This window comes from Tursiops truncatus, unplaced genomic scaffold (assembly GCF_011762595.2).
Source record: "Tursiops truncatus isolate mTurTru1 unplaced genomic scaffold, mTurTru1.mat.Y mat_scaffold_39_arrow_ctg1, whole genome shotgun sequence".
Taxonomy (NCBI): domain Eukaryota; kingdom Metazoa; phylum Chordata; class Mammalia; order Artiodactyla; family Delphinidae; genus Tursiops; species Tursiops truncatus.
Window position 1 is genome coordinate 855,002 of NW_022983296.1, and position 12,789 is coordinate 867,790.

At 43.6% G+C, this 12,789-nt stretch overlaps 1 pseudogene; it reads left to right on the forward strand.

Moving 5' to 3' along the window:
* Positions 1-2,353: 2,353 nt before the first annotated feature.
* Positions 2,354-4,363, forward strand: LOC117310803 (NOP protein chaperone 1 pseudogene; annotated as a pseudogene).
* The last annotated feature ends 8,426 nt before the right edge of the window (positions 4,364-12,789 follow it).

Consider the following 12,789-nt stretch of genomic DNA (forward strand, 5'->3'; position numbering starts at 1 on the left):
CCATGATTTCTGTAGAGTACCAATATTAGAGAGATCTACCATTCTCGATTTAATTCTAATAACTTCCATCAAAATCCTAGTATGTTGTTAAGAAAGTAATTAAGGCTTAGTTAAAAGTCAAGCTAGAATTTTTTTTGAAGGAATGAGTGAATGATGCCTTACTAATTGTATATATTATAAAGCTAAATTAGAGTGTGGTTCTAATACAGAAAATGGTAAACTACTGTCGACTTTTAAAAAAATGCACAACGTGAGAGTTGCAAGTTCAGATTTATTTGGGGCAAAATGGGAGTACAGCCCAGGAGACTGCATTTCAGAGAGCTCTGAGAACTACTCCAAAGAGGCAGGGGAGAATCAGTATATATGTGATTTTGGTGAATGGGGAGTATATGCAATCGAGAACATATATTTTTTGCAGAATGTTTCTGTTAGTCTCGCGAAGGTTGCTGCTAGTCTTGAGAGCAGACCTCACCATGAAAGATCTTAGTGTTTTTCTAGATATGAGGGGATACAAGAATTGGGCTCATAAAATCTTCTCCTGAAAGTATCTAACTCTCTGAAGTTGTCCTGCAGTTTGCTCCGAGCACAGAGTGCCTCATTTCTGCTCTCCACCCGGAACTCCTTTCAGGGAGTGTTGAAGGTCAGCGGCTGCAGCAGCTGCACCAGCACATGATTTAATCCTGAGGAGGTAGATGACGAGTGCCAATTCGTAGCTGAGACTAGCGTTACCCTAAATGTAGATTCTAGGATGAGAGCCTATATGATAAAGGTATTACAGTCAATAGAAGCCATTATGGAGCATACAATAAGTGGTGATGAAAAACTGGGTAGTTAGTTTTCTTTAAAAAGTATTTACATCTTCACTCAAACATAAAAAGAAATTTGATATACATTCAAACAGGTTTTTATTTTAAAAAAATATACAGATGTATATGGTTTCTAGATGGGAAAATCTCAAACATATAAAGGATAGAAGAAAATTACATAAAATGGGAAACTTCAAGAGGTTAATATTTGTATATTAATATTTTTAAACTATTTTTTTAAAAATAAACTATTAGTTTTTAAAATATTAAAACATTAATGCAAATTGAGTTAAACCGAAAGAATAAAGCAGATCTAAAACACACACATGAATGGTGTGCACAGAAAATTCCTTTGATTAAATAAAAATACCAACATAAAACGTTGATCTCACAAGTGAAAAATAATACAATCTTTTCTACCTTTAGGGAAACTTTCAAAACATGGCACAATTAAATCAAAGTGGTGAACAGCCACATACATAAATTGGTACATTTCTAGAAAGCAGTTTTTAAAGAGGTGATAATAAACCTCTTGTAATTCATCCTTAGAATTCTACTACTAACGGGGGAAAAATGATATGGCAACGTGTTTGTACATAGAAAAGGTATTCAAATAGTTTACTGTTAAGATGGAAATTGCGAAGAGCCCTAAATCTACTCTAACTAGCAAGGAAATGGTTAAACTATATTGCCCAGGTTCCTGACGTAACATTATTCAGGCATTATCATAATGTCTATGAAGATACTTAAATACAGGTCAATAAATGTATCACAGCAGCTACTATTTACATTATGTGTTACATATGTTAACCCGTAACTTTGGGAATCTAATTTAAATCCTTAGACCAGGCCTGAAGATGGGTTGTGTCGTCTGTAAATCAGATGCCCCATCTTGCATTCTTTCAATGCATTGCTCCAAAAATTATATATTACATTACATTATGCAAATATGGAGAAAGGGGGAAATCAACAATATTTACATGTGAGTTTATGAGGAGTGTAATATATAAAACTCTTACTAGCTCTTTCTTGTGATAGAGATGTGCATAATTCTTATTTTCTTGGTACTTTATAAATTTTGACCACACATTACTCACATAATCAGGGTAAAAACAATTTAAAACGCTGAAGCATCCAAATATAGATGAAAATTTCTGGGTTATTATTTTTAATTAGGTAAAGATTTATTGATATTTCTTGACGTGCATTTAGTTTAGAGTTGTTTAATCAATGTAAGTTGAAGATGTTGTTAAGACAGTGTGGGGCCCCACCACAAGAAAAGTTGAAAAACTGGCTTTAACCATCTCAGATAGTCAGGCATTATTTTTCTAAATCTAAAGTTAGACAGCACAGACTATGGTGCCTATGGAAAACTAACCTGCTTTATGGATTTTCATATTTCAAAATGTTGTTCTCCACACCTATTGAAGCTCATACTACATTAGCATTATATTCTAATATTCTATATTTAACTATACAAAAGCCTAAAGATTTTTGGTTGCATAATCTGAGAACTGAATTCATTAGAGAAAATGACTCAACGGAACATGGAAGCCAAGGTAAGCTTTAAACCTTAGTACTCCTTTTTCCATAATGTATTACATTAATTATTTAAAAATAATTGTTTAAATCCCGTTTCTTCAATTCCTTCAACCTGCAGTTCGTGATCCTTAGGGAGCCCCAGATTAAAGGTCATATATGCTGTTTCATAGCCATCAGGAGAAAGATATTAATACATTGTCAGAGTTGCAATAAGTATTGCTCTAACATGCCTAACTTACAGGGAACTATTTGAACATATTCTGAATCTCGCTTGTGTTCACATGTAATTTTGTCCAGAGAAACAGTTGGTGAATGAATGCACAGCTGCACCCAGAGGACCTAGCCAGGTGGAAAAACACAAAACACACACTTGCACACACCTCCAACAGCTACCCCACTCACATCAGACGTTACAGCTTTTTGGGATTTCAAATCACCCTTCTCTCACTGCTTCACAATCACCCACAAGCTGCAACCCTTCTACCACCCAGATTAACCAGCAAACTGCAGGCCCTTTTCAAGTTAAAGTGCCATATTTGTTGTGGGTGAATATTAACCATTTAGCACATATAATTACACAACCATTTTAATAGGGTTTGTCTTAGTTTGGGCTGCTGTAACAAATATACCACAGACTGTGTGGTTTTGACACAAAGATTTATTTCTCACAGTTCTGGAGGCTGGGGAGTCCAAGATCAGGGTGGCAGCACTTGTCTGGTGAGGATGTCAGTATGTGAGAAAATGTGGGACAGAAAAGCTATATGACATTACAGAAAACAAATTGGCAATTAAATGTCATTCCATATCAGTAATTTATATATATATGTCTTAAACTCATCAGTTAAAAAACAAAGATGTCCCCAGCCTTTTTCCGGCATCTGGGCCTGGAGGGGCTGCTCTGAAGACGGGCGAGCAGCAGGGAGGTCCATGGCAAATCCCAGCCCGATGCGAGCTGTTCGTCATTTTCCCGGTCAGCTCCAGGGTCTTGGTGTCCAGAGAGCTGCTGATGGAGGGCAGGGGCGGCCGCGGAGGTATATGGGACAGGTTGCTCATCAACTCCAAGCATAATTCCAGAAAAAATTCCACTCTTCAAACAGGATAGAGAGGAGTCCCCTATTGGACCAGGTACAGAGCTTTCTCCCACAGATGGCTCAGGCAAACGAAAAGCTAAGGAAAGGAATATCAACTGCACCACCTGGTCATTTCAATATTGAAAATATTGACACTCTCGGAAAAGTTATGCAAATGGATATGACCTTGTTTGAGATGAATCAGTCTGATTCAAAGAAGATGACAGTTCACAAGAGAATTCACAAGACAGTTCAGAGGACAGTTCAGAATTTGAGGATGAAGATGATAGCACCTCTTCTGAAGATGAAGTCACCATTGATACAATTAAGCTTCCTCATTCAGAAGATGGAAAAGGCAAAATAGAGGTTCTGGACCGTCCTGCCAGTGAAAAAAAGAAACAGGGACATAAACAATCTGAGAAACAGGTGATAGTTCCCGCTAATTCTGTGGAAAAGAATGTGGCTTGCTGGTTATTTTGCATTTCAGATACCTATGGTGTTTGAAAAAATGAATGTATTTTGCTTCTTGAAGAAACAGAAGCTAGCTTTTAAAGAATTGGAAGAGATAGCATTTGGGGAATCTTCTAAGAGCAGACTGTTTTTGATCTCATGCTAAAGAGATTTAGTTTAGAAAGCTTAACTTTATGTATGGTGATGAGTGAATTTGTTGGCATCCTCTTTCATCAGCACAGACTTCAGAAATCTCAAACTTATTTTAAAGTAAAAATACAAGTTACCCATTTGTTTTTGTTTTAAATTGGCCTCTTGGGGCTTCCCTGGTGGTGCAGTGGTTGAGAGTCCGCCTGCCAATGCAGGGGACACAGGTTCATGCTCCGGTCCAGGAGGATCCCATATGCACGGAGCGGCTGGGCCCGTGAGCCATGGCCATTGAGCCTGCGCATCCGGAGCCTGTGATCCGCAACGGGAGAGGCCACAGCAGTGAGAGGCCCGTGTACTGAAAAAACAAAAGAAACAAAAACTTAAGTTGGGGTTTTTTTTTAGGTTATTATGAAGTCATATTTATTTATTACCATCAAAATGGGTTCATTGAGGGAGAACTTTTTTTTTTAACATCTTTATTGGAGTATATTTTCTTCACAATGTTATGTTGGTTTCTGGTCTGTAACAGAGTGAATCAGCTATATGTATACATGTGTGCCCATGTCCCCTCCCTCTTGCGTCTCCCTTCCACCCTCCCTATCCCACCCCGAGGGAGAAATTTTTTACAAAGAAAAGAATTACTTATATTTAGATGCCCTCAGACATACCTACTTTAATTTAAAAAAAAAAATCCTTTCCAGTTTGAGCTGGAAAACTGGTGCTCTGTGGTTTAATCACTGTCAGTGACTCTGTAGCCTCAATGCATGTAAAATTTGCTTGTTGGAAATTTTGTGGTTTTTTTGGTTTTCTTTTTTCTTTTTCTCATAAAGGAATTTTTTGTTTCTGTCGGCTATTAACATTATTCTTTCCAGTTGCCCACAGTTTTGAAACCTATTCATTGTAGAGAATAGGAACACCCCAGGAAAATAGGGCACAGTACATAAAGAGGTAGTAACAGGTTTTCCCTTTCAAAAGGCAAAATGATCCAGCATTGGAGTTGCCTTTCTGCCACATTCTTGATCTTATTTAACTTGTTTGGGACCTCACCTGTCATGGGCCTGGCTTTGCTCAGGATATAGACCTGAGAGTTTAAAGGACTGTCTCCAAGTGCATTGAGCTCATGAGACTTTGTTGCCTAATATTTTAGGGGTTTGTTTTAACTATTTTTTCCTACTCCTCTCATTAGCTTATGACATCTTGTAAATACTCTGAAGATAATTCTCCAAGTTCCTTCTGGTATTTTTCATTGGGAATTGGAAATCGGCTGTGCACTCAAAGTATGCAGAAGTGAACAGATCTGGAAACGAGACTTCTCAGCTGCAAAGGGTATACTTTGTAGCACCAAACACAGCTGTGATGGATTATTGGTGTGAATATTTAAGGATTGTCTTCTACCAGATAATATTCATGCCCATTGTGGGAAGAGTTGTATTTGTCTGGTTCACTCCTTAGCTTGGTGCATGGTACACAGTAGGCACCAAATGATGTCGATAAATGAATTCACAGGTATATTGAGGATGTACAGGGCATTTTAAGCCATGCTATCCATGCGGATATGAAAGTGTAACTTCACTGGAAATACAAAGCCAAGTAGAAATAGTCTGATGGTCAGTGAAAGAGACTCTTCAGTCTAGAATACATACTAGTGTGTAGAATTATATTTCTCTCCTGCCATGGCCTTCTCATATAATACGACTAGGTATTCTATACAGTTAAAGAAGTCAACTAAATTCAGTTCCTGTGGACATTCTTATGACATAGGAGGAAAAGGAAAAAAATTGTAATATGTGATAGGGATGTCGTTTTAAGTTAAGTGTAAAATGTTGAATTATTTAATATACAGCGTCAGGGTGGCTGTTTTTAAACCAATTTGGATACTAAGATAAATTATGTAGGTCTTATAGATTTAAATATAAAGAAAATTATGTTTCATACTAAAATATAGGTATTTAATAACATTAAAAAAACAAAAATGAACAAGATAGACATAAAAAGGGTCCAACTATATGTTGTCTACAAGAGACTCACTTCGAAGTAAGGACACTCATATGCTGAAAGTGAAAATATTGGAAGAGATATTGCATGAGAACACTAAGCACAGAGAAGAGGAGTGGCTTTTCTGCTTCTGCAGCTGAGCATGTGGCCCCTACATTTCAGGGAGTAACCAGAGGCAGGGGCAGGGGTAGGGGCACCCCTCCCACCCTCAGCCAGGGAAGTCAGAGGGACTTGGTCCCCCTCCCGAGTTCCATTCTTCCTCCAATGAGAATGGTGCTAATCAATAAGGACCAGGCTATAGAGCTGATTCACTTTGTTATAAAGCAGAAATTAACACACCAGTGTAAAGCAATTATACTCCAATAAAGTTAAAAATAAAGAAAAATAAAGACCTGGGGAAAAGAGATGGTCCCCGTGGAGAATGCCTATGTCCTAAGTTTATCTGCTGTCGGATTGGCTTGAGAGAGGGCAGGAGCTACATGATGTGTTCTCTCCCTTCAAATCCATTAACTTTTTCTTTCTTGATGCACACACACACAGCCACACACACAAAAGGAGTATAAAGCCCATACACATAGAATGCTAAAGGGTTGGTCTATGAGCTTGAAAAGAGGGAAATAGAACACTTGAGGCCGACTGCAGCAATGTGTTTGTGTCTGTGCATGTGCATTACTAGGTGGAGGGTCCACAGTATCCATCAGATACTTAAGGGAGAACATATCTCCCAAGTGTTCTGGATTTTGTAAATTATCATAGGACAAGAGTCTTCAAGAAAAATCAGGTAGCTCTCTCCCACACGACTCACTAAAGTAACAAATATTTTTTGAGAGTCTCAAGGGATCCAGCATGTGGAATTTTCAGGAGACTAAGAGGTGAAACGTATAACATAACCACCTTCACCAAGTTTATAGCTCAGTGGAGGCAATAAGAATTAATATCTCACAGTTTTTCTATTTAATATGACTCAGGGTTTAAGGTAATTTTTCTGCATCATGTCCACAGTGTCCCAGGACTGACGTCCTCCTCAAGCTCAGTACCTAGAACACAGATCTGATTGAGCTAAACTGGTGATGCACTTGCTTCCCAGCAAGGCTGTGGCCTCTAATGGCTGTCTCCTGTTCCTGTGTCCATGGCCTGATCAGGATATGGGAGACACTTAGGTTGACTCCTCAGTGCGTTGTGTACCTTCCAAGGCCAGAACTTGCTGAGCAAAACATAACTTCTTTACTTTTGTGAACACCTGGCCTCCAAAAGGCAGAAATATTTAGTGACAATGTACTGAGGACATAATTCCTTAGTCATTCCCTGACCTCCACTCTGTCACAGAGACATGCAAAACCACGGAATCAGGCTTATGGGTCATGACTTGGCTGTGTCAAGAAGTTCTAGGCCATGTGGGAAGACTCCTCTCTCCTCTGAGATTTCTGCTTCAACCAACAGGGAGCGGCTTCCCTTCAGGTCTGAACTGAAACCCTATAAGTTCACATATTGAAGTCCAGACCCTTGTACCTCAGAATGTGACTGTATTTGGGAATAGGCCTTAGGAGAGATGATGAAGTTAAAATGGGTCATATGGGTGAGCCCTAATCCAGAGCTGTGCCCCTATGAGAAGATTAGGACACAGCCATGCACACTCAGCTCTAGAGTTAAGTCCATCTGAGGATGCAGTAAGAATGCAGCCACCTGCGAGCAAGGAGAGAGGCCTCAGAAGAAACTGAACCTGTAGACACCTTGATCTTGAACTCAAAGCCTCCAGAGCTGTGAGAAAATTAAGCCTCCCAGTCTGCACTTTTTCTGGCAACCCTAGCAAAACCCTAATACAGCTTTATTTCTCCTCTATCCTCTTTCTTGCAAATAAAACTTATGAAAATAGCACCAAAAAAAAAAGTGTATAAACTATTTGAAAGAAAAATGCAGGGGAGCCACAGCAGGGGCTGATGAACTACACATCATTGATTCCCCTGGTTTTCTTTGTCTGCTACCAAAGTAAGGGAAAATAGTCAAAATCACCATGGAAGGCTTGAGTAGACATTTTAGAGAAGGCATAGCTCCATAGTAAAACAAACTTGACATGTACTCGGTAGAAATAGTAAATGCATTTTAATCCTTGGAGGTTTAAAAAATTCAATTTCTTGGATTTCTAGAGAGGTTGTAATCCATGTACATGGTTGAAGGTCCTGAAAATTGCATTACATTGTGCCCCGCACCGCCTCCCCCTCTTTGCCCAGGAGTCCCTGCCCTCCACAGGTAGCCATGTATCTGGTTTCCCACGGCAAACTTCCAGAGTGTCTTTATGTGCATACAGGCAAATATGAATATACATTTCTCCTTGGCACCCTAATTGAAAACACAAATAGAACACTAGGCACAGTGCTGTTATAGCTTGCTTTTATTCATTTGACAGTACTTTGCAAATTATCCTCTATCAAGACATCGTTTCCTGCACGACAGTGCACTGAATGGATGATGTACTATAATGCACTTTGCCAATCCATGTTGAGGATGAACGCTGATATTCAATAATCTGTTTATATTACAAACAATGCAGCAATGCATAATTCTGCTGCTAGAAAATGTGTAGGTTATGTTTCTAAAGGATTTATAACCTGGAGTTTTTTTTTTTTTTTCGCAGTATGCAGGCCTCTCACTGTTGTGGCCTCTCCCGTTGCAGAGCACAGGCTCCGGACGCGCAGGCTCAGCGGCCATGGCTCACAGGCCCAGCCGCTCCGCAGCATGTGGGATCTTCCCAGACCAGGGCACGAACCCGCATCCCCTGCATCGGCAGGCGGACTCTCAACCACTGCGCCACGAGGAAGCCCCCTGGGTGTTTTTAACAGAATTTGATGATACTCTGCTGCTGAATCCTTCTGTGGAGACTAGCAATGAGCCTTTCTCTTTCTGTAAACTGCAACTTACCAGATCTGTCCCCCCACATATCTTTAAGAATGCTTTCCAGCCTCTTGTACCATTCAGAAACCCTCCATAATCTTCTCAGCACCTCTCTTTATTCTCACACACGTCACAGCCTTACCTGGCACATACCTGCTGTCTCCACCTTGACCTCTGCCCATTGAGCAGCATTTAGAAATACTGAAAACCCCTCTTTGATCATCTCCAATTAATCGGCTACTGTGTGACTCAACTTTACTCAGTTTTATCACTAATTACAAACCATGGTAATTACAATGCTGTTGAGTAACGACCACAATAGTAATTTTCAGTTCTGTAGATCTAATTTCTCACTTCACCAGTGTCTACACGAATGGATCTCCAAACAAATTCTCGTCACTGAATTGTTTCTTGCCAGGACGACGCTGTATGGTCTAGTCTTCCTTGCAGCAGCGGACGCCAGGTAACAACCAAATGGAGGAAAAACCACCGGTATAGATCTGGATGGCACGGAAGAGAAGGTGCGCCTCCACTCCTCCGAACTCATCCCCTCTGGCCCACCATAGGTCCCATTTCTCTCTCCGGTTGTCTCCTCATCACACGCGCGTTCAGAGGCCATTCCAGTACGAGATTCTCACGAGGAGCTTCTGACAACCGCGCCCACCCAGGACTGCGCATCGCCTCATGCCTCCACACGACCATCACCAGACGCCCCAGGCAGCTCGCCATTTCCCATTTGTTAGGCTTCTCCGACCACCAAGCCACAGGCGGAACCGTGGCTGCGCCTGGGGCGCCCTACCTCTCGCCCGCGACTTTCCTTGCTCTCACCTGTGGTGAGAGGACCTGGTCCACTCAAGCGCTTCGCCGACGTGGCCAACAGAAGTGGGACGCCGGTCACTCCCCCGTAGACGCAGCTCGGCCTGCAGGGGAATACCGTCTGCGCAGCCCTATGACCGCTTCTCGCGGATTTCGGAGAAAGTAGACGCGGGGGGGAGCTCCACCACGGCGATAGGACCGGGACGCACCGTTTTCCCAAGGCGGCCAAGAAGCAGCACCGGGCGTCCTATTGGACGGGGCGTGGCGGTCCCGTGGGAAGGAGAACGTGGAGGCCGTGGTCCCACTTCCAGTGCCTCCTCGTTATGCCATTCGGGCCCTACCCACTGCGGAGAAAAACATATTTGGGAATAAGGGCAAACGGGATCAAGAGAGAAGGCCGGGAGAAACTTGTCGGCGTCCAAGTCCGTAGGAGACTTTGAACCACTCCGAGGGGACACTTGTAAAGCGGAAGTACGACCACCGGGCCACACGGACGACTCCGGGGATGGATACCCTCTCTTGACCACTGCTTCAAAGTGGGCGTTTCACGCGCAAGGGACACAAGGGAGTGGTGGTCGAACCGAGCAGACCCACCATTCACGACTTCTAGGGAGCGCAGCGCCGGCCTCACACTACACCGTCTGCCCGTCCAAATCCCGCGAGAGCAGCAAGCGCCCATAGCCCCGGAGACAGGGACCCAAGCGCGCCAGTCAACAAGCACATCGGGCCCTCCAACGGCCTCAACGCTACGTGCCTGGTGCGTTCCCCACGTTCCGGAGTGGGAACGCTGGGTGGACCGAAGTGGTAGAAAATGAACGCACCTAAAGTGACTCAGAAGGACGGACCATCAAGCCTCAAGCGCGTCGCGGAGGGCTCACAAGAAACCCCTCCTACAGAAACGCGGCGGGCGGCCCAGGTGGGTCGAGTCCGCTCAGTTCCCGTGGCTGGAGGGCACGGGCGGTTGCTGGTCGACCAAGCCAGGCAACCCTCACAACTCACTAAGGAGCGCGGCAACGATCACAGCCTCGATAAACCTACACACCCAATCTCCAGCGACCGCAGGAGGAGCCATGCCCCGCGACCACCGGGACAATCGCCACACCACGGATAGCCGGCGTCCCGGAACGCTGCCCTTCGCGCCCGGTCGTCCGAATGTCAGCCCTCGCGAAGACGCTGAAGCTCCGGATGACAAGGGACGATATAAAACGCGGCCGCCAGGTGGCGCCCGACCACCGCTCGAACGTCCCCGGCCGATCCCGATCGCCGATACGGCGAGGGTGTAGTGCCGGCCGCCCAAAACGCCCGAGCTCGTCTCGGGGAGTCCGCCTCGGAGCTAGCGCCCGGCTCGGCACGACACGGTGCGACCCCGGCAGCAGACGGGAGACGAGGAGCTGGGAGGTGGTGCCGGGAGGCTGCCGCGAAGGAGACGCGCTCTTCACGCTATTCCTGGGCCGCCGGCCGCTGTAAACAAGGAAAATTCTGCAGGGCGATGGACTGCCGTGAACTGTAAGCTGAAACCATGAACGTACCAATAGAAAACACGGACGACATTTTATTCTGTAATTGCAGAGTGGAGATGTACTAAACATAAAATCCAGAGCCCAGAAGCCATAGAGGAAACGATTGATAACTTACCACCTAATTGATCTTTACATATTCCACAAGAAAAGTCAAATGACAAGAAGTGGGTAGGTGGGAATATTTGTGCAAATACATGTGTACTAAGAATATTGATCTCAGTATTACTTAAGAACAGAACATTTAGAAAACAGCCATTGAGAGGGACTAGGTAAGTAAATTTCAAGTACATTCAGACAATACAGTATTATCATTTTTGGTTTGGTTTAATTGATATATTTTTTAATGAGCTAGATGTATAGCTCTTGACTTGGAAAAAATGTTGGATGACAAGCTGTTTAATGAAAATAGCAAGTTTATATATATCTTTTGAAAAGAGTAAATGGAAAAGTAGAGGATTGGAATAGTAAAGCCAACTTTGCAAAACAAGAGTAAATTCCTCCTTACAGCCTGGAGTCAAGAACCAGAACGATGAGTGTGTCAGAAACAAACATGAGCCACACTTCCTGCTTTTCTGCCCCCTCCTTCTGCAGTCCAGGACAGGCAGCTGGCATCTCAACCCCTCAATGTCTCTCCTCCACCCACACCCAGAGCTACCTACAGGCAAGAAGAACTTTCACTCTGCAGGCCTGGCCTCCCTATGTCCTCAGCCTGTTTCCTCATATCAGGAACCCTTAGCAATTCACTTGGTTTGCCAGTCGTCCATGCCAAGTGTTGCTGGTCCCAACCTACACCTGTGCAGCCTTTCTCTCCAAAACCTTTGAGCTGATTTCCCAGGGAAAGATATTCCCCTGGCATAGCAGGTATGAGCCAAGAGGAAAACTGGAAGTTCGTGCCTGGATCCATCATACAAATTTTGTGTGCACTCAACTCCCAAAGACACAAGAGCAACGGAGGGTCCACTGTATTGTTAGCGCAACATGGCCATTGCTTTCTTAAAACACGCAGGCTCAATCAGCAAAGTCCAGCTGTGGCACGAAGAAAAAAGAAACGCACACGCACACACACAATATCAGCAGGTAACCCGTACTCCTGCCAGGTCTGAGAGTGGTGGGAGCAGAAAAGAGATCATTGTTGCCACTTCTTGGGTCCCCTGTGCTGACAAAACCCTGGTTTTTGTATTGATGTCACTGGCGGGGAGTGAGGGCTTCGAGCTCCCTAATGTGTCATTTCCTGTCCAGTGCCCTACATTTCATTCTGTCTATCATACACTTTCTCCTCAATACACAGTTACAATTAAGAAAATAATAATCTGCATATGTTACATTCAATTTTCAAGTTTGAACAAAGGTGAAGAACACATAGAGAGGGACCTCCCTGGTGGCGCAGTGGTTGAGAGTCCACCTGCCACTGCAGGAAACATGGGCTTGATCTCTGGTCTGGGAGGATCCCACGTGCCGCGGAACAGCCAAGCCCGTGAGCCACAACTACTGAACATGCGCGCCTGGAGCCCAGTGATCAGCAATAAGAGGAGACACGGCAATGAGGAATCC